At 32.5% G+C, this 24218-nt stretch overlaps 1 protein-coding gene across 2 annotated transcripts in view; it reads right to left on the minus strand.

Annotated features, from left to right (window-relative positions):
• LOC118182129 (uncharacterized) overlaps positions 1-24218 on the minus strand; it is a 388309-nt gene that overhangs the window by 138808 nt on the left and 225283 nt on the right. For both annotated transcript variants that reach the window (XM_085820779.1, XM_085820778.1), the window contains one exon: positions 18054-18131. The gene's annotated coding sequence lies outside the window, so the exon portion shown is untranslated. The remainder of the gene's footprint in view (positions 1-18053; positions 18132-24218) is intronic.

The raw sequence follows: 24218 nt of genomic DNA on the forward strand, positions 1-24218 counted from the left end.
TATTTCGTGCCTTTCTTAAGTTAAAAATATTCTGGATCTTTGTCTTTGCTACAAGTTTCTGATGTGTCACCCATATAACCTAGTAAAACACCAGTTTTCAGGGGTGTTGCCATTCAACATGCCATAAGTTTTTAATTTATTTTGAAATTAAAGCTATATTGCTTCATAAATTGATAGATTTAATAAGAATATACGCATTATATCCTTATATTATTTTTAATAATATAATGCATAATGCATTAAAGAGACAATTATAATAACTTTTGCACTACTTCTAATAGTATTTTCAAGGCCATATATTATATCAGTACAGAATAATCACTTGTGTGTCACCTAACAACGAGTGTGGGAGTTTGTTTAGTACTTCTATTGTGCATTTGTGTTGTGAACTTCTGCACCAAAATAGTTTTGCTTCTTGAAAACGACAAACCTACGCTAATCTCGCTCAAATTGCATAGAATGTTTTAATAACAGAAGCGTCAGTTTAAAGCTAATTTTTTTATTTCACGTTAGCGAGTTTCTCACACAGTTAGTTGACAATTCTGAGGTCTCCCTCATTCGTCTCTATCAAAATATACTCTTTCATTAGTCCAGTATCCAGAAAACAATCATCGCACTTAACAGTAAAGCCTAAACTTTTGCTTCAAATTTTGGTCAGAATTTCAGAATTTTTATCTCTGAAAGCAAAAACATCGCAAGATATTGTCTTGAAATATTTTCGTTCTTTACTAAAACCGAAATTAGACTAAATAAATAACAGTTTAAAAAGTTAACATAAAATGAAATGCACGTTTCCTTCCCTTTCAGAACTAAGTAAACAATAGCTTCATTTTTAAGCATTGATAGCGATTTAAAAATAAAGTTAAGCAGTTTTACATATTAAAAATTTGCATCAATACATGACGAGCAGCCAGCATATTAATTAAAAGTGAACTTCTGGTGCAACAGGAATCTGTGACTTAGTTTCTAAGAACTTGCTCATATTTGTAAAATTAAAAATAATAATATAAAAAGTAACAATACATAAATTTAATAAACTATTTTTTTCAAAACTTTCGTTTATAGTTTTAGGCTCATTGTTATCTTTAAATTTTTTATGTGCAGATATTTGTGTTATGAAGAGAAAAACTACGGGGGGATTCGATGAAGAAAACCATTCTTTTAAAACGGATCGGTGCAAGAAATGTGTTGGGAAACCCTGGTTTAATTAATAAGTCTGGGGGGTTCCACTCCCAAGTTAGCTTAATTTACACTGTACTGAGACTGTCAGGCGACGTATCGCTCCGCCTGTGTTAGTAGCAATAGAGTCAGAAGGAGCTTTAAGCAAATCTTTTTCATTTACACTTTAAATTGCACGGCTTTTGCTTGCAACTAATCTTAGCTGTTTGCGAGATTTCGAGTAATACAAAATATGAAATTAAAATTTAAAGTAAAGCTATCCCTCTTATAACACGGTTTCGCTCTTCCACGATAAGAAAACTGCGGAAACTCTCGTTTAGCATGGCAATATGGTTTCATTCTAGTACGTTAACGAATACGCGTAAAACTTCTTATAGCACTATATGTATGAATGAACAGGTTGATTATAATTAAATGCTCTAACTTTCAAAATACGCGTCAGAATGACTTGATATTTTACCCGAATAACCATGAGGCAATGGAATTTTTTTTGACGAAGGAAAAAAATATTTTAAGTTCACAATTTATGATTTCATTAGATTTGAGTACACCTATTCCTAATGTCATATGATATAAAACATGCAGTGATGTAAATCGTTTTCCTTATATATTTGAATGCATTTTGCATCTTTTATTTCATGGAAATTTTAGAATAATTCCAAAATTTGCCGATAGACGGCTCTGTCAGGATTCACATTGCTGTTGTGGAGGTATGCAAATTACTAAGAAGTAGCACGCGAACCGCAGACATAGCTGTGCTAAAAATGCAAAGCACTAGCAGGACAGATAACGCTTTGCCAGAATTCTTCATCATGACTCTGACAAAGAACGATCGTACTCTGCTCGCGAAACTTTTCTATCAGAACGGTGACTGTGCACTAACAACTATCAGGAAGTTCTGGGCATGAAAAGGCATAAAATTTGGCCCATTCACCACATATGACCTGAGGAAAATGATATATAAATTCGAAGACACCAGTTCATTTAACATGAAACGAGGTACAGGACGAAAACCAGTTTCGGCGGTGTAAGTAGAAAATGTGGACAAAACATTACAAGAATAGGCAACAGTGATGCGGGAATTGACCTAATGTTATATTTGCCTATCAACACCGTGCGTAAAACCTTTTGGAACATCTTGTGCTATTATCCATGCAAGATAACTCATGTGCAGCAGTTGCTACCTGTTGACCTGGAAACACGTGAATTGCTTGCACTGCGATTTCTTACCTGGATGGAAGTGGACAATGGATGGCCATGGAAAATTCTCAATTTGCAAGATTCTGTAAATACACAAAATTGCAGGATATGGGCGATCGAGAATCCGTTCCCGCTACAGCCATTACCTCTTCAGTCTGAAAATGTGAATGTATGGTGCGAAATAAGGGCAGCGTTTGTCGTCAGTCTGTTCTTCAAAGGTCACACCTGCAGATTCCCTTGCCTGCACCGTTACTGGTAAGCGGTATGAAGCACTTTTGTGTAAGAATTCTTTTCGGCACTTCAGCCGTATCAATGCGTGGATCGCACAATATTCCTGCAAGATGCCGCTACTCGTATGTACTCGCACATATGCTACTCGTATGAAAAAATTGCTGATCGCTTATTTTGGAAATGATAGAATCATAAGGCGCCATTATCCAACAGCGTAAACTTGTGCAATTTTTGGCTTCAGGGATACATGAAGAATGTTGTTTATAACGGGAGGATTGTGAATCTGGCCGACTTGAAGGCCAGCATCACTCACCAAATTCATAGCATCAGCAAAAATAACCTCCGATCTGTTGTGGAACATGTTATGTGCTTCCAACTACTAGCGGAGCAAGGCGGAAAGCATATCAAAGAACTTATTCATTAACCATTCGAAAGATGTTAGTTTAACAAAGCTCCTCTTTTTCTCTTGTCACTATCACTCTTTAGGCTGTAAACACATATTCTTGCCTTTTCGCTGCTAAATTAGTCGTAAACCCTTGGAGTCTAATGTTTCCTTTCGATTAGCAACATTCATGTTCTTACCCCTTTCCTACATTTAGCTCTTTCAACAGACAACGCCATCTATCGACACATTTTAGAACTTTTTTTCTTTGCCAAACAAAATTCCATTGCCTCACGATTGTTCTGATACAATATCAAGTCATTCTGATCGGTAGTTTTAAAGTTAGAGAGTTTTGAAATCGCAACTTTAATTACAATCACCCTGTGTACATATTTCGATAACATGGTTTTTATCCCAAACATTTTACATGTTACGCAATCTTATGGAGCACATACTAACAGGCTATTTATTTGCATGCACAAAAATAAAATAAATTCAGGGAATACCTGCATTCTCACACATCGAAAATCTTTTGAAATTAGAAAGGGGCCCAGTATTTATAGATTATATGTGTGCTTTAAGTGTTCAGTTGGTAGACTACATAAATTGCGTATCTGTGATTTTGTAAAAAAAAAAAAGTAAAAAAATGGTGGTATGTGTTACTAATTAGTTTTGTTCTTTTTAAGAGTAATTAATATGAAATTAGATTTCAACTTCAAGTTATGTCTGAATGCAAGAAAACAATTTTTAGAATAAAATTTATTTGATTGAAGATGAAAATACAAATTTTGAATCGTTTGTTGAAATGAGAAAAGGGATCTGTCGCTGCAAAAAGTTTAGATTTAAATGAGGCAACAGTGAGAACCTTTAAAAATATTATTTTTTAAGGTTTTTGTAACCAGATACAATTTTTTGAATAAATTTGCTGTTTCATACGTTTCACAACAGAATGTTATTGTCATTATGTGCTCAATTTTTGAATCCATGACAACAGATGTTCACTAGGTCAAATCAAACGATTAAGTACGTAGAAAATTCTGTTCCTAAGCAGATGATATTTTATCAAAAGCAAGTTGAGATGCCATGCCATAGTAACACTACAATGCTACTCGTAACTTTCTAATTTATGTAACCATTTCAGAAAAATGTTCTATGTTTTATTAATGAAGTTCGAAATTCATAAAAAATCTTCGAGCCTTTGAACAGTTGCTGCATTAAATTAAGTTAATGAAAAATGGATTTTATCGCTCATTTGTTTTACAAAATCTACAGTTTCCACACTTTTCGTAGATCAAGTACATTTACTTTACATATTTCAGAAAGTAAAATATAGCACCTTTTCTTTTAAACTTTAAGGTAAAGGGGAAGCATTATTCGGCAAGGTAAGGTTACAGTGGTGGTTTAACGAGAAACAATAATATGAAAAATTCCCTTCGGGTGTCCGGAATGAACTCATTTCAATGACTACTCAACTTTATCCTTATTGGGGGAACTTACCGACAACAGATCCTTAATACTAGTAATTGCCTTCCACTGTGGAAGAAGAAAGTTGTAATAAATTTTACAGTCTTTATTTTTTGTAATTTTTATTACACATACTCTTACAATAGAGCTAGAGACGTCTCAGCCGCCATGACCTTATTTTATTTTTAAACAGAAATTGAGAATCAGGTAAAATTTGTACTTTGCATTTACTTCAGGGTAGTTATCACGACTTGCGAGCTATTAAAATCAAATCAACCGGCCAGTGTTGTCTGAAATTTTTCGTAGCTCTCCTCCCCCAAGACCAGAGTGAATAGCAATTGTGTCATGATATATAAAAAAGTTAACTGGAACTGTGTGCACAGTAGTGTTAACTCAAAGCATTCTTCCTGATTCTTTTTGTTACATCCAAAACTCAAGGTAAATCACTTGCTTTTGAGGTTGCTCATTGGCTTTTAAATGCAAATAAAAGAATGCTATTCCTACAAGGAAAGTACAGTTATAGAATTTATGAAAACTAATTTTAAAATTCTTTGCTAGAGATGAATAATATATATTTTATATAATAAATGTGCTCGCAGACAGTCTTCTGCATCGACGAAAACATATCAGCAAAAACAAGTATTTCAAGATTTCACCCAGAAAACGTACGGTTATGCTATCTTATTTTACTCTACACCGGAAACTTGATGCTTAGTAACTTAGACTAAAAGAGAATTCGTCAGAATAATAACGTGCTATCAAGTAACGGTGATTAGTTTCATACTTATTGAATAATGTCAAACTATTTCAAATTGTCTGTGATTACCTTCAAAATTCTTATCTTGAAAACTATATGCATATTTATAGTTCCCTAAATATGACTGTCTGATTCAGGGCTTACAAATATGAAGTGTAAATGCACTTCCTGATTCTTTTTGTTCTTTTTCTTAACCACTATTTCTCAGCTTTTTGGGCATTACGAACCCTTCGGAAATTCGCAAATAATTGAGGGATCCCTTCTAAACTACAATTAAAGTGCAACAAAGCAACACAATAAAATATTAGCTACGTATTGTATTTTGTAATCACAAATTACATGTACTGATAATCACAAAACCGGCATCAAGATTTATATTAGTTTTATAAATCATAAAATATTTATTGGACAGTCTCAGGTAGGAAAGGACCACGTCTCTATGTTGCGAAGAATGTAGAAGATTGACAAATACCAACTAAGTGATTTTTTTATTAGATTTACAGACTTCTGAGCTCTCATGGAGTGACACATAACCTTTAAGATAACACTAAAATTTTTTTAATTTGTGCATACTATTATGAGTATGATTTGACTTGGAATTTGTAGAGTTTTACCTTTATTAACCAATTGTCTTATTTTTCCTATTTTCGTCGCACCCATCAGGCTGGAAATTAATTAACGTATATAAGGAGAGTGTTCCTGATGATAAGAGTAAAAATTTCGTAGCGACTGCTAATTTTCAGCGAACTGTTTACGCCTAATCCACAGATTTACTTGAATCAGCTGTTGCCTTTTGCTTGCAGTGTTACTTAACGTTATAAGCGGATCTGAGTCAAAGCTTACAGTTGTTGTGAATTCACATACTTTTAACTACTTAAATGTTTATATTAAGGTTTATGATAAATCCTGCAAGAGGCGGTGAATTGCTCTGCCAATTACACGAGTCGTGTAAGTTGTTAAGTTCTATAAAAAAGATTTATTTTAAAACTATTAAGAGTTTTTCTTATTTCTCTGAAAAATTAAGACGGGACGATAGACCCCCCGACTGTTTACGAGGAGCCAGAAATTTTAAATATTGGTCTAACTTTCAGCCTGCCAGATGGAATTTCGTCTTGCCTTTAACTAATACCCCCAAACACTAAAATGAATACAACACGAGTAACAAAAACTAAAACTTAATGTTGACTTATTGAGTGGGGTACAGAAATAAACTAACAGAAATTGAGTTCCACGTCTCGCGGGAATAATAGACAACACGGATTTTAATTATTAAAAATTAACATGCTAAATTATATCCTAAATCTCGCTATTTTAGGTTTTAGCAAACATTATTTAATATTCAAAGCAAAGGGAAACACACCAGCAGGCACAAATATCGCTCATTTTCGACACATATAGAGGAGCTTCTTTGATGCTAGCCAGAAATGCCAATCCTTTATCTCTTAAATTTAGAGTCTTACTCCTATTTAAAAGTCTTCTCATTTACATATTAAGGTGGAATAAATGAAACAAAGGAGCACAGGAGAAATTTCAACCTAAGTAAAAAGTGTAAATTAAAATAAACCTTACACGGTGATTAAAAAATCCGATCTCTGGGCTATTATTAGAAATACATTTCAAATTTTTAACCTTTACAAATTTCAGGAATAACAGCATGCACATGTGAATAATGCTTACAATCAAGCACACTGCCAGAAAATACAGTACGTTTTGCTACGATAAATATATTAATAATTTAAACATGAAACAATTTGTCCCGTCAATCTCTGACGTTTTCCTGAAATTTTATGCTCAATAAATCTCAGAAAGTATCAATCCAACCTTGATTCCTACGATTCTCTCTTCAGTGATGATTCTCTCTTCAGTTTTCACGATCTCAGAAAGTATCAATCCAACCTTGATTCCTACGATTCTCTCTTCAGTGACGAAATCTCAGAAAGTATCAATCCAACCTTAATTCCTACGATTCCCTCTTCAGTGACGATTCTCTCTTCAGTTTTCATTAAATTACCAGTTATCATGATTCCGAACTTCTTCTTTTCATATTAATCACCATAATGCAAGTTAGCTTTACGTGTATTTAAGATAAGATTTTTAGATCTTACACAGACAGAGAGAGAGAGCTTCTGGCATTTGAGTAGCTCTGTTAGATTTAGCCAGCTGTGTTTAAATGTAGTTATCTCGGCTTTCCATTCTCTCGCAGCCGATTGCTTTAAACTTGCACTCTGGTAAAGACAGGTAAACAGCTTATAGCTTAGTGTTTTGCCTGTGTAGACTTAGACTACTTTTATCAATGTTTAAATAACTGTTATTGATTAATTTACATCGCCACAAGTAGTGATTTATTTGTAGCACAATTCGTTCTTTTACGTTAAAAGTTGAGTTTAATAAAAAGGTTGTTTTTAAACCTTCGCAATTCTCTTATACTAAATTTAGATGCAGAGATAATATATTAGTTGTTTAATAGGGTTGTAATACTTAAATACAAGTATTATATCAACTACAACCTTGCTAGCCGCCTCAGAAGAGAGTAAAATTTACGATCTTATTCATTTATTGTGTTTCTGCCATATGTCAATAAAGTTCAATATCTAAAATTTTCTCTAGAGTTGACTGTTAGAAAATTTTCAGCTGTGAAAATTGAAAATGTGTGATACTAAAAATATCACTGAACATTACGTATGAAATAAATTTGCGTTAAATGATTTAGCCCGATACAAGGTTAATAAAAGTGTTTTGAACATATATATGGTATGATAAACTAGACTAATTATGATGTTCAGTAAATATGCGTATTAGATATGCTTTCGATTTACGATGCTTACTTACGAGTGAACGAGAAATTTATCAAAAAAAAAAAAAATCCATCGTTACACCCAGAAGAACATGTTGCCTTATATATTATTGTAACTGTAAATTTCTATATTTGTTTCAACAGGCGCTTAACTCTACCGATAAGAAAACTTACCTTAAAAACTTAATAAATTACCCTCATACATAATTATATAAACATATCTGATTATGTTATCAAATCATTAGGTTTTTGTGAGTAGAAATCTTAGAATGGTAATAATGATTACGTTGGGAATCAAGCTTTAGACCTTTAGATGTGATCTGAATGTGCTAACCACTACATTGTACGGACGATAGTTAGAGTGCTCGTAATTTCAAGTGCTTACCAGCTAGAGTGCAAAGAATGCTTGCAATTCCTTACATTCTTCTCATCATCACTTACAATGCAATAGGAGAGGTGAAAGCTAGATTTATCAGGATAGCCGGGCAAGTTTCAGTGACAAAGAGTTGAATTTCAGCATGTTCTGGCCACTGTAAAATTATTAGGATTTCCGCAAGCAGAAATCTTAAAAAAATTCTCGTACCGGAAATTTTTATCCTGGATATTACAGTAGAATACTGAGTTTTTAAATTTCCCATGCGCTTGCCAGAAAACAAAACTAAGACCTTCCACTCTACAAAGGCATATGCTGAGCATGAAACTTCAGAGGCATATATAGGAGGAATGGTTTTAATTTTTTACAATTTCATTAAAAAAAAACAAGCATAGACTTACAATGTCGGAAAAAATTAAAGGACCAGCTATAAAATTGTGCAAAATATAAAAAATTTGCTACACAAAATGTACAGAAATTTTTGCACTCTTTCTTTTGATTAAGTACAGAAAGAAATCAATTTCAAGGACTGAACAAGCAGCTGCATAAAAGTTTTGCGTATGGAAGGTGAAGCATGTTGTTCTATAGGCATTTGACGGATTGTAACAAATGACGTGCGATTGTGAGAATGGCTGCAGAACAAATACTACCACAAACCTGTAAAATCCTAAAACAGTCCAAAAGCATTATGTCAAGGATTTGGAAACGACTTATAGACAATGATGTTTTCTGCAGACTGCCAAACCGAAAATGTCCCACAGCAGATTCCCAACACTATTATAGGGCAACAGTTGCAAAAGGAAAAAACCACCGACTACATCCCATATTGCAAAACGTTCACAGCTGTTACAGGAATTTGACTCGCAGATATACCGTGAGTAATAGGCTATATAAAAGCAGTCTGTATTTAAGAAAACCTAAGATTTGTTTCCAACAGTCTCGGGTTGCGAAATGCGCCCGGTTTCAAAGGTGCTGAGATCATTAGGATTTGAGTACCATGGACTGCAGCAGAGTACTCTTAAATGACTAACTGCAACTATGAATATAAAATATTCAGAGAAGATGTTTTTGAGACATATGTTATGTAACTTATGGGATAATCGATAACACTTTCTTATTAATAGACGATAATGCTCGAGTCCCATGCGCTGCACTAATGAACAATTATCTTGAGGGCGAAGAAACTCAGCGAATAAAATGGCTTGCACATTCTCCGGATTCAAATCCGATACAGCACATATGGGGCACAGTAAGACTACAAATTACACCATTGCAGCCCTCAGCTAGCACTATTCAGAAGCTTCAAAGTGCTATTCATCGTGAATAGACTTTGATCTATTCACGATGAATAGTACTTGTCGTCGCTCGAACAACTGATCACAGAGTGTAAAATTTGCAGGAAAGCTTGCATTTCGGTTCTATGTACCAACGCTATAATACCAACTTTTCCCAACTTCACTTATGTCATATTTCCTATATTCTTGTTTAAACTAATTTTTTGCAGAAATAAGCAATTTTACTTTTGGAAACTATGCCATGCATGACAAAATGAAGATCTTGAGCTGTATTCTTATAGTTGCATTTAAGTTACATGAGTCTTCAGAGTTCTGCCTTTAATTTTTACCACCAGCGTATTTAAATAACAGAGAATTTAGTAAAAATTATTGAATTAAATATTATTTTAATTATTTTATTTATTAAACCTATTAAAAGATCATTTTCTTATTTGGACTCTGTAAACTTTATTAGTCATATGTGGAATTATAACTCCGAAAATACCGATTTTCTAGCCGACCGTGTTTTTCAATTCTTTTAGTGCTTTTCAATTTAGTGAAAAAAGTACAGTGAAGAAACAAAAAATTCTTTACAGCCATCAAGAAAGGTAAAGGCAAAGATTAAAATTTAAATTGCTTGTTTGTCTTTGCTTTGTTTGTCCAGTCTAGTTTTGTTTATTTGAAAACAGCAAAGCACACAAGGGTTATCTGCGTATGAGAAAGTGTGCCTCCGTGAGGGATTTTCTAATGAAAACTGCCTCGTATTCATCTAACACATATAGGAATGCCGAGAAAAACCCTTACACCCAACCTGTTCTTTGGGATTCAAATCCGACTAGCATTGTTCAACGGTGTTCAAACGCTGCAGCTTAACCAATTATCGACCCTGGTGAATGTTCGCCTATAATAAGCGTTTTCACAGGAAAAAAAGCAGCAAAACGTATTAAAACTGCTCTATTCAAATACTCAAATAATTTTAATTAATAATTAAAACCAACAAGAACGAAAATGTGAAGTTTTTTATCTTTGCCAGAAAGCTGTCTTGTTAATTTTGCTCAATTTACTATTAGAAGATTTCGTGCGATCAGATTCTGTTATAGAATTTATTTCAATTTGAAATTGCATAAGCTACAAAAGTTACATGCATGGATGATTAACAGAACAGGAAGAAAGCTTTTATATTTAGATGAAATATTAAATCATTTACTTATTTTTAATTGCTTTTATTATAAATGCAAAATAATGAGTGAAAGTCACCATGACTAGTTAATAGGAAACCTTTAATTTCTCAATTTTAGTTATCCGATATATTTACAAATGACAAATGGTAGATCTAAAACTTGATTCAAAAAAGCAAAACTTTTGCCCCTAGTTGTTGGTTTATATAGTTAATCAATAAAGGCAAAGCACTTGGCAGACATCTTATCATGTATAGATATATATGCCTAGATAAAAGACTCTGAAAGGGAAACTTGATTTAATTTAGTTAGATGATGAGAAAAACGTGAAACTCTCCGTTCAGGGCAGGCATTTCGCAAGGAATCAAAATTCTGAAGAACTGAAACAGTTCTGTGTCTGTCAGCCAGTGATCAAAATTTTTCCTCTGGCACAAAACAGTAATTAAGTTGCCAAATAAACAAACACTATTAAAAGTTAGAAATTACAATTTCTCGAGTAAATTTTAAATGGGTTACGAAACAGAAAATCAACAGGTTCCGGCAACATGCAAATTAAAATTGAAATAAATAATATAATATGAAAATATTATTAATAATATGAAAAATAGCAAAGTTTTTGAAAAGCAATACAGAAACAGTTAAGCATAGATTTTTAATAAAACTCCATTGATGTTTTTATGATTTAAATAAAAATACATTCATCAAAGAGTTTTAATCAAAATCTACGCCAGACTAAGGTTGTTGTTATGCCTAATTTTAAATTTTACATCGACGTGCTTCTCTACCAATTTGAACACGTATATCAGCTCAAATAATTGGATTGAATTATTTTGATTAAGGCAAAGCATACTAGATACCTTCGAGGAAGATTTTCCAAAGGAAACTAGCTTATATTTATGTTCACGGGAAAACCACGAAACCATCTATGCTGTCAGCCCGTTATATTCCACTTTATACCATATTTTGAATTTGAAGTTGGGTCAAACTACCAATGTTCAGCCATCTTAATCTCTTGGCCATTGTTGGACGTATGAACGAAAGGAATCTTATCAAATGAAAGCATATGTAATTAATATTAAAACTATTATTTAAAATAATAAGCTTAAGTAATGAAATATGTCTACGCATATATACATAAAAAGGAGAAATTAAATTATTTCCAGCGTAACTAATATTCACTACAATAAAAGCATAACGTTTTTCAACTTCTTCTCCCTCAAACTAAATTCAAGAAACAGGCGAAATTAACTTTCTTCCACGTTAACAAACAACATGAAAACATTTGCCACACAGATACCTTCCAAATTTTCCTTAACGCTGTGAGGAAGCATCCTTTCAACGAAATGGAAATATGTAGTATACATATTTCCATTTCGTTGAAAGGATGCTTGCAATAAGAAATACGGACAACTACAAGAAGACCTTGAGAAGTTCGTTGGCACATCGACTTACTTCCGATTTCACAAAAGCAGATTAAAAAAAAGGAACTTCTGACCGCAGACTTCCTTTTCGATGATAGTACTTTCAAGTGTCAGAGGCTCATCATGGATCCATCCCAACATAACAGTAACAGATGAGTAAAAGAGATGACAAATTACTCAGAAGAATTTTCTACATTTAAATATTTCGTCAGTTAAAGTAAAGAAGTTCTTGCATGAATTTATACCTTCTAGTGTTATTTATTTATGAAGCACGGAAGTACCGAAAAGCAATTTTTTCATCACAACAACTTTATTTGGATGAAGCTGATTAATTGAATTTAAACGCTTAAAAGATCATACAAAGACGCTATCTATTTGTACAGCCCATTATTTTAGGGTCTCCGTTTATCCGTCCGCACAACGATTACTATCTCAAAAGAGGCAAGCGCATAGCATGCCTCTTTTGAAAAGAATCATTGCTATTTTTTTTTCCTACTCATTTTTATACTGTAGTTTCTAATTCCTACAGTTATGTAACAAAAAAGAAAAAACAAATTAGATCAATGTTTGCATTCACCAATAAATATAAGTACCTAAAATTCTGCAACGTGGTAAAATGAGATAAGAATCTGTGATGCATTAATCACTAATTACGCATCCGATGAAGTTCCAAACGAAGATATAATTTGTACATATTTGCAAATATGTATTCATCAAAAATTGTCTTAAGCTTGTAACTTTAGTGCATCCGGAAAACTATTTATGTATACAAGGTGCTCGGAAAATATCTGGCAAAAATATAAGGCACATAGAGACCAAAACAAGCAGATTTTTGTGATGGAATGTGTTTGCCAGAATGGCCTGTTGAGGTGGTACAGGTGTACATTCAACAGAAGACAAAAGCATTCGGCTGGCGTAAATTGTCATTCCCCCTGAGGGTTTTAAGTGATATACATCGCTACACCAGGGCGAAGCTTGCCGACATGTATTTTATCTATGGGGTTGCGTCTAAAAGGAAACGTTACTAAAAGATGTACAATAAACGATTTCCCTGTACCTCCTTTTTGAGCACCAGCTCTGTTCCCATCTGCAGCCCTACAGATAAAATGCATGTCGGTGAACTCTGCTTTCAAGTAACAACGCATATTACGTATTACTCAAACTCCACACCAGAAAAAAAACTCACGTCAGCAGAACGTTTTTATTTGCCACTAAACAGTCAACTGCACCCCCTTAATGCATTTTTTAGGCATATACATTCCATTACAAAATCAGTTTATTTCGGTCTCTTCTATATGCCTTTACATTTTAGCAGATATTTTCTGAATATCATTTACATTTAACTTCCCTAAAGCATCAGAGTGGTATGACATAGTTCTTGAATTGACAAGTCCTGATATAATGATAGCATGCTGTCATGTCCTCTTACTTCTATCCTGCACTGCATTGACTTTTAACGCTGATCTTTACAAAAAAGTAAATCCTTTTCAGCAATTGATTACACAAATAATTCTTTCATTTCGATCTGCCTAGCTGGGTTATGCATTCCAGCTTCTCAAGCATCGTCAGTAGCAGTGAAATACTAGTCAAGCAGTAAAGCAATGGTTTATAAATATATGATCTTTCAGCTTGTCATCTTTTAGTGAAGATGAAAAGCAGCAGTTTTCATTTCTCAAGCACTCAGAGAACATCGTGATAAATTACTTTTACTCTTTTTTGGCTTACTACATACAGAGCTAAATTCCACGCTACACTAAATTTAAGATACATACAATGACACCCTGTCGTTGCATGACATGACACATTAATTTACCAGAACATTTATGCACGTCTATCACTATTGCAACAGATAAAATCATACAGGCGTCCGTATCTTTATGCAGATAAATTTCGGTTCGCAATAGCAATCTTCATTAAAGTGCGACGATCTTTATGCTGAAGCAATGTTGTGTAAGGACAGTTTTCATTTGCTGTTTCTGTACTGCTAAAACCTTACTTGTGTACCACTGTCCAGGCATTTGGAGCTGGCAGATCCATGACACGTACTTATAACAAATTAAAAACTAACCTTCCAAAGGGTGCAGACATCTTTACTATTATGAACGTTTCTTTCTCGGCCGATCGCTTTGCATATAATTGCCAACACCCTTATGGCGCTGCACACTTACAAAGCGATTCTGTAGACTTTTGGACTGATATCTATCATATTTTCGGATACCATAATAATAAATTTATAATTTTAATACGTATTACAAACTTTCTGAAAGATGCTAAAAGCTGCTACTTTCAAATACACTCGTAATTTTGTGACGATCGCGGACAAAATTAAAATAACCTTGTAATTATTATACATTTTTACTCTATTTTACACTCACGGTAGCGTTTACTTAACCTTCGAAAATTCGTTCTGCCTTTTAAGAGTTTTTAGATTTATTACAAATTTTCTCCCTACTCAAAATAGCAAAAACATCTTTCCACCCACAGAACATGGCTTCACGTGGTTTCACTGAACCATAGTTCGCATGTCACTTCCACCTACTTCACACCTCGAGATAATTGCGAAACAGATACTATGAATAAAATAACAGGCCCAATTCTACCTCTAAATACAAAAATTTCATCGACATATTATGTAGTTCTGTATTTGCATCATACTTTCCAGCTGGCAGTTTTGCGGTAAATTTTAATGGAAGTAATTTCGCCTTTTTGTATTAAATGTTTAAATTATTCTTTTCGTAAAAGAGCCAAAAGATAACCTTAGTATTTTTTACTACTAAGATATGCACTAATAAGATAAGAAAATATTCACTTATTTTTTACAGTTTCCCTGAAAATGTGCCCCGCCTCTTTTATGTCATCACGCGGAATGAGCTTCTTGTTGAAGACTGTCTTCGTGAGAAAGCCTCTTATAGATATCTATCTATCCATATCTATCTATCTATCTATCAATGTGTGTGTAATGATTAACGATGCAAACTTAGCTTTAAGATTGCTGTAGAAATACTGATTGCAAAGAATGTTTCATTATGAAGAGAAAACTTGACAGCCGAGGCAAATTAAATATTCATTTTTATTTCGGTAATCATTTTGCGGCTATAAACAAATTGGCAGCCTACTTATGACTATTTCAAATATTTTATGAATATTTTAGACAGCTTTGCAGCAGCAGCAAGCGGTAGTTTATCTAAGCTGGATGCAGAAAGCAAGTAAGCTGTGTTAAAGACGAAATCTTAATTCAAAATGTATTAGTTTAAGTTTTCAATGCATTTGATTTGATAATTAATACTATGAATATAAATATATACATATGAAGTTATTCTGAATACTACGCCTTTGTCCTCTCAATTCGCCAAACTGCTAATTCTTTCTTCGCACTTGCTTCCAATTATGCAATTCGTTTTTTTCCGGACACTGACATTATAGTTCCGATCAGGTTGACAAGATTGAGCTGCTATATTGGTATTTTAAGTAGGAGGGCATGACATATTTATAATAAAGTTGCCTACTATCTAATTATTACTTTTTTGGTCATACTAGGAATACTTTTTGACTCTTCTTCCCATAAGAAATCTATTATCCTTTCATTCTCGAGTTCAATACATAATTCAAAATAGCTTAAATCGCACTTCTAATCAGAACATTTGTCTTGTTTTAGAGTAAGTTCCTTATTAATTTACTGTATTATTCTATCAGCAGTCCTTGGATAAGTGGTTCAAATGGTCTGTTAGGAAGGTTATTTTCTTAGATTTTCAAACTTCAGCGTGTATTAATGAGCCATTTTGTTTTAGAAGGTGACTGACTACATAGACAAGATAAATAATTTTTTCTTATCGCCAATCCAGCGAAAGTTCTGACAAACAGATATCTCAAGATTTAATTGACAGTTTTTAATTATGACTAGGTGAAGCTACAAAGTGAACTATAAATTCGTATGACATTTTATAAAAAGTAAATTATTTTATAAACTCCAGATTTATAGCAAAATTAGATTTCAGGCTTGTTTTCTGAAAGCAAGATTACAAAACAATAATAATAACATCTTAGTCTATTTCAACAGAATTTTGCTGAAGATAAGAAATCACTTAAAAACACTCGTTAATCTATTCAAAATCCATTAAAATACTTTTAACCTTGAAACAACGAGTATTCATAACTACATATTAATATTATTATTACTCATAGCATTCATATTATTATTCATAGCTACATACTGATCAAATAAAAAGAAACTGGAATTAATTACACATTATGTTCAACTGTTATTTATATTACTGAAAAACAAAGCATAAAAATTGCAGTCTTTTAAAAAGACTGTATGTATTTGCAGTCTTTTAAAATTGCAGTCTTTTAAAAAGCACTAAAATTTCTTCTATCAACACATTTCATAATGAGAACTATATAAGTAAAATAATTTTGAAATTTATATTGCTTACAGAAGACTTATAATTGTATGAATTTAGATATTTACAGCATTCACAAATGAGTAATTTCATAAGTGAAGGAATTTGGATACTACAATATTCACAAAAGTAAAGGTAATCTGTCGAATCCTGAAATGCTAAATCTTTAACCCTCTTATAACAAATGCGTCAGAGCAAATATTATGTTTGATCAGCATCTCTACCAACGTCAAAACTCAACATACCAGCTGCGCAACTCTTCAAAAGTGTCCCTGAACTTAAATTAATAGTTTTTTCGTTCTACATATTAGTAACAAAAAATGCATAGTTATTCTTTTTCAAGACGAATGTCAGCATTTAAGGTATTTGTTCCAGAACGGAAAAATATGGAAACATATCCAAAGAAATATCCGGAAACTATTTAAATTCTTATTAGTCTAAACCATAAGAAAAGCCTAAAAGGTTGTTCGTTCATAATTTAAAATTCACCGAGAAAGAATTTAAATTTTGAATTTTTATTCGAACTGAGCATTTACTTTACCAGTTTATTATAACTCTGTTGCAAAAATACTAATAGTTTAAAAAATTTGTCCTTATCTTGTATTTTAAAATTCATTCTGCTTTAAGATGTCCACCTTCAAAGGCAGCACACAGCATAGAAAACAAATTAAGTTTAAATTTTAAATCATGTAATGTAAATGGTAATACAGACATTATTCTTTATATCTTTACAATATGCACATTGCCGTTGCAGAAGTCCTGTATTGATATCTATTTTTGTTAACTAAAAGAATTGTGAAAATAATTTTCGCTTTTGAGGGGAAAAAAAGCACACGAAAAGTGAAAATTACTATTGATTACACAGCCCTATTATATCAACTGGTGACCCTAAGTAAAGCACTCTTTCAGGAGTTCCAGAGTCAATTTTCCATCTTTTCATAAGGGACTAGATGCCCTCTTAAGTCCGGTACTCTAGATCTGTAATTTCTAGTTTTAGTTCTTAGGTCGTATCTGAGTAATTACTTACAATCGATTAGTGCAATGATTTTAGAAACGTCAGAACGAATTTTGAAATGGTAGTTAGATTTAAGACAAACTTGCGGTTTGTTTTGAGTGCTCTTTAAGAATGTGTAATGGAAATCTGCTTGCTCTTAGAAGTCAAGCATGCGATTGGATTTTTATCCTTCAATGTCAGTTTTTCTGTTCATTTAAGAATTAAATAAATATAGATTATTTTAGCCTCCTTAAGATTTGGCCATTTGTTACAGACTAAAGCGATAACTCGCTTCCACTCTAGTACGGTTTGCATCGATATAAGGTTCTATATACATCAAAACCCTACAATTTAAAGTTCAAATTTCCATGCTCCCTTTCTATAGCTATGTAAATGATTTACTTACAACATAAGCAGCAAACTTCCAGAAGAACGAAGCCATAAACGCATTTGGAGTGAAAATATGTTAAGTATTAGACACCACCTGAAATAAAAACAAGAATGCATTAAAACTTACAGTTTCAGCATCAAATGTGAAATTATGCAATACAAAATAGAAACAAATAACCAGAAATGATTAAAATATTAACATTGCAAATACGTTTCAATATCTGCATAAAAAATGTCTATGACTTAAACACGAAAATTGTTACCTTACAGTGAAAAAACATACTGGTAAAATTTTAAAACCCCAAACAGAATTTTTACTTTGCAGAGACGATTCAAAGTTAGACACTAATTTTACAGAAACCTCCTACCTATAGGACTGAAGCTACGTAAAAATTTCCGAATCCTCGAATCAAATTAATTTTGAAAATGATTCGACATTCGAAAACTCAAATTGGCTCTTTAGTTCGTAAAAGTTCAGAAACAAATGATGGCGAAAGTATAGACAGGTGCTTCAGATTTGCCTGAAGTATCTTCTGCTGGATATGATGAATGAACTCGAGAGGAATATGCTTAACATCTTCATCGCCGCTACCACAGCTGCACAAAGCACTTGAAGAAAGTCCAAATCGTTTTAAATAACTCTTACAATTGCAATGTCCCGTGAAAAATCTAGTTAACTCAAAACGTTATTGAAAATTGATCATACTTTATGAAAATTTATGGAAAAAATTTGTGCTTTTGGTGAGTCCAGAGATTCTCTGTTCCAAATACAGATAAAATCATTCTTACAAATGCGCTTCAAGTGAGAAACAGGAACGCGAAGATTTAAATTAGTGACAAGTTTCGTGGCTTTGTAAGAGCAAAGGCCCTCTCATTTTAAAAATTTCCACAGTGTCCACGAGCACAAGCAGAATTAATGTCGATTTCAAGATCTTGCAATATATTAATAATAACCTGAATTTCAACTGCAAGTATATATGAAGCACTAATGTTCTGTAGTAATTGTAGCGAAGAAAGAAAATCACTATTTATTAAAATGCGCATTGATCTCAACTTACTACAAGAATTTTGAAATCATTTCACAGCAAAGTTTAAGCATAGCAACTCAGCCCGAATTCACTAGCCCTCATCATTAATTATGTACTGTTTGAAGTCTCTTTATTGTTTATCTTCATAAACAGAAAAAGCAAGACCAACCTTATCATTCATCTTACTTCCGACTCTAATGAAAATTAATTGGTACTCTTCAGGAATAGCCAACAACTGGTATGAGGTTCCTGTTAAAAGAATGCGGTAAAGAAGAAACTGGAAGTTTGCTATCAAGAAAATTTGACGAGGAGTGCCTGCAAATGCTGTCCTTCATCACAATATTTCTTGAAATTTCAATACCTACGGGTGGAATAACAGCGACAGTAAAAAGTGCCTCGTAGCTAGTAGTTCTATAGCCGCGAACAATTCTTAAAAGAAATCTGAATTTCCCTAAGAAGTTTGGAATTTATTTTCTTCACTAAAGAATTGCCCTAAACATTGATACATAGGAAACAGCCGCTGCTATTTCTTGTCTATATATCATTTTAAGAACATTTTTAAAAATGTTTTTTTTCGTACAGTGTGGCTAATGCTCGCCTTTAAATCGATGAATTTGTTTATCAAATATTCATTAAAGTTTTACAAAATATGAAATAGATAATAAAACAAATTCCAAATTTGCGTTTCCAGATGCCCATATTCGGGCAGAAACATACGTTATTCATAATTTGATGGCTCTAGGTACCGTTGCTTTATCACAATGCGAGAAACATACATACATTTATGCAGATTCTTCCTTATTTAATTTATTTAGATATAATATCGGGCTCTAATATTTGGTGGCAACAATTTGAAAAGTGAACCGACATTTCACCGCAAAAAGCCAAAATGAAATTAATAGTCCTTCTCGGTAAATTGCCCCTCTGGATTAATAAAAATTTATACTTTATTTTATTGCATTCTTTATTAATTATGAGAAACTTTTAATGGCCTTACATTATTTTAAAATTATTTAATTTGTTTTTTATTTGGCTATTTCATGAATAATAATCGTCTAGATTAATTCATAAACGTGGCTCTGCTGAGAAATTTTCGGTTGCTGCTTGAAAAAGGCCACATAATTTTAAGTTATTTGTTACATGTTTTATTATATCCTTTTAAGTTTTTTTTTTTTTTCCCCACTTTTTTATGTTCTGCTTGTTACACTATTAATCATCAGTTTTGATTTAATTGTTATATCTTCATTATTCCATGATATATATATATATATATATATACATATGCCTATGGGTGTATATATAGGTACACGCACACACACACGCATATGTATATATATATATTAGTTTAGAAGGAATTTAGAAATTTCAAAATTAAGATTATAAATTATTAAAAGCCCACAGTGTGCTCGAAGTTCAGGAACTAATCAAGATATTACAATTAAATCAGAACTGATGATTAATAGCATAACAATAAAAAAACTATAAAAAAAACTGGAACAAAACAAACAACTCAAAAAGATATAATAAAACATGTAACAAATTGTAAAATAATAAAGCACAATTTTGGAAGCACTGATGTAAGAACACTGAGAACTAAATATAGTAATAAATTGTTTAGCGTAGATAGGTGACAGGTGACGGAGGACGGGGTCGCCTGATGTTTAACAGAGGTAAACAGGCATATGTCCCGCGCCCTCCCCTATCTAGTGGCAGCAACTCCCAGAAGCCTCATGAGGCCACCTCGGGAGTTTATTGAAGAATTTTACGTAATTGTACATGGCCATACAGAGGCGTCTTAGGAATACATTAGTTTTGATCGATAGGCGGATGATTTGTTACATCTTAGTTTTTTAGACACTGTTAAACACTAATTACAGCATATACGTACACATACAAGTACATACACTTGCACATATAAAGATACATACAAAACACTTGTAAAACACATATAAAAGCACATATATAACACATATAAAACATGTAAGCACATTATATAAAAATAGAAATTAGATAATAGTTTGCCCACACTTATACAAGTAAAACATATAATGAAACATATTTAAGCTAATATATAGTATACACTTAGTAAAGACACATTTAGATCACATATCACATGTAAAATGCGCATATAAACATACATAAAGCATGCAGGCACACTGTTGAATATTAAATTTTGTTATTAGATGATATAGTAATTACAGATGAAACTTTACTCTGGACAATACATTATGCAATACATTATATCAGGTACACAATACTTATTTAATTTGAATAGATATGCAGCGCTTTTTATATACATAATGCTTACAGAATTGATACACAATGTAAAAACAGATACACTATGCTTGTAAAGCATTAGATATTAGAATTTATACTGCGCACAATTGTACAAACGAAATAAGACACTATACTACTATATACAACACAGTTATGGTGTACAATTATGCAAACACAATTATACTAACGTATTAAAACACAGAATAAAACACTATTCTACGGTATATAACACAATTGTGCACAATTATATAAAAACAATTATACTTACAGATTGAAAAAAACTATACTATTGTATACACACAATTATAGTACGCAGCACCATGCATGCTATGTTGCCAAGCTATATATTTCTATGCGAAGCTATGAGATTATACAGGTAATGCTGATACAATATTGATAGATATAGATGAATTATACATTATGCATATGTCAGATACAGTGCAGATATAATACAGATAGTTTGAGTAATACAGATATGATGTGCAGGCAATAACTGTAGTGGAGACACTATGTTATAGAATGCGCTGAGCTTATTTTATATTATATTAAATGCACAGTGTTTATTGGATTAAAGTAGGTACACAGTACTTTTTATATACACATTGCTCACAGAACAAATGCACATTGCAAAGTCAGATACACAACAGGTTGTAAGGTATTGCAGGTAAGGCACACGCAATGTAGATAGTTGCATAGTAATTATATGCTTTATATACAGCAGATACTGTGCAGAATTTGACAAATTCAGTGCAGAATGAGGTGCATATTTATTGCAGATAGTTTGTGTGACGCGTTTGTGTAATACAGTACTGGCAATGACTGTAGGAGAAACACTATGTTGTAGAATACACAGTGCATATTAGTATTGTAATAGATACATGATGCTTGTTGTATACACAATGATTACAGAATGGTTACACAATGCAAAGTCGGATACACATTTGTTTTACACTGTTCACTTAAGCATGGACTAGCATGGACATGCAAGCAGTAGCCTGTGATTAGTCAGTGTTGAGCTCTGTACACTGTTGATAAGTTCTGTACACGATTTGTCAGGGCGTTCCAATTACTCTTCGCACAGTACCTTATACACTTTTTTAGCGTAGATACTTGATCTATATCGTTTAGCGTAGATACTTGATCTATATTAAAGAGGAACAAGTCGAGCCGGATTAATTTCCTTTTTTATTTAAATTCACATTTGTAGCCAAAATTCACTTGGCACTCCAATCGTGCCTATTTCCAGAACATTTTATGTTTTGATACTATGGCGATAGAAGCGAACATAGCAAAGCATTCACTCAGATCAGAAGTTGAAACGAAAAGTGACGCATCAATTCAGAGGAAGAAGAGCGGGAGTCAAAAGTTTCAGTTCCAGTTAAAAAGCTTTGGTTTAACAATTATTTGATTGGGCAAGAGGTATCTGCATTATGCGTTACGTAGGACTGCATGATTAATTTCAGTGACACAGTTTAGACCTACAGCACTATTTTTAAGATAGAGAGATGAAGTCCCCAAATTATATAAAATTATAAAAGAGGTTAAAAATTAAATTTAGAAGTTTGCTTTCACATTTTTTATCTTACACATTTATATATATATATATATATATATATATGTGTGTGTTAAATAACGTAAATAAAATGCTAAAAATAGAGGAATTGCAGTATTAATGTATAATTAGAAGGAAGCCTTAAAAACAATGAAAACTGGAGAATTGAGAATAACGTACGTGCGATAAGATTATGGATTAGACGAATATCTTCAACACTCCCTTCCTTCCTGAAACGAACGGAAAAGAATGAGATTTAATGACTAAGGATCCCGATAACTAAGGTAAAGATAAAAACGAAGGGAAGGAAAGACACAGAGATAATCTAGCAATATTTTGTGTATGCCCCATTAAATGAAATACTTTCCACATCATAAACACTTCTGTTTTCAGCATTTGTAACAATGGAATATATTTTCCAATGATTTAAAATTTGAAATTAGATAAATAAATCTCCGAATTTCAGTAATCTTGAAAAAGACTCGGAAAACGCTTTCTTCCCCTTTCCTTTTTAATTTTAACCTCCTGCCAATCAATATACATAGGTAAGGGAGGTAAAGTTTTCGGTCCAAAAATTCGATAATAATCATTCAGTGAATAAGTGGGAATTAGGGTCCCTACAACGCCTTTTTCTATTGTTAAAACTATCTATGTGTACGACGATTTTTTCGTCCTCAATAAATCTTATACGGAAATATCTAAAAATTTCCGTTCTTCGTACTTAAGCAATGTGCATTTATTTATAATAAAGAAATGATTAGATTTTGGATAAAACCGGAAACGAAACCCGGTAAGTGGCACTTTACTTGAAACCCGTGATAAATTTTGATAGGCAACAGGAAGTAGCACTTTACTTGAAGCTCATACCAGTTTTTAATTTAAAAGTATTTTAAAATATACCTCAAAATTTCCAAATGTACTATTTAAGACCCTTATATCAAAGAAAACAACATATTAGATTTTGGCTAAAATTAATAAAACGGAAGTGATATTTTAGTTGAAGCTCTGAACAGAGTTTCTTGAAAAAATGCATTATGATTTACATTGAACACTTAGCATTGTTGGACCACTGGAGAATAATAGCGCGCATTGACTAATACCAAAATAAATTTAGATTTATTGATACTATGAAAATCATATAGAGGAAAATTAAAGTATGGTATTTGTTTCAAAGTGTTTGTTTTAAATATGTACACTTAATTTTGTTTATTTCAAATCAAATTAAATTATATGTTATACAACTGCCTAATAAAATACAACATTAACTAAAAATAAAAGTGGTAAACATCTGATTATATTGGTATTTATTTAGAAAACCAGTTTT

This window comes from Stegodyphus dumicola, chromosome 7, assembly GCF_044657685.1.
Source record: "Stegodyphus dumicola isolate Sdum_Otavi_A_Nest chromosome 7, ASM4465768v1".
NCBI classification, from domain to species: Eukaryota; Metazoa; Arthropoda; class Arachnida; order Araneae; family Eresidae; genus Stegodyphus; species Stegodyphus dumicola.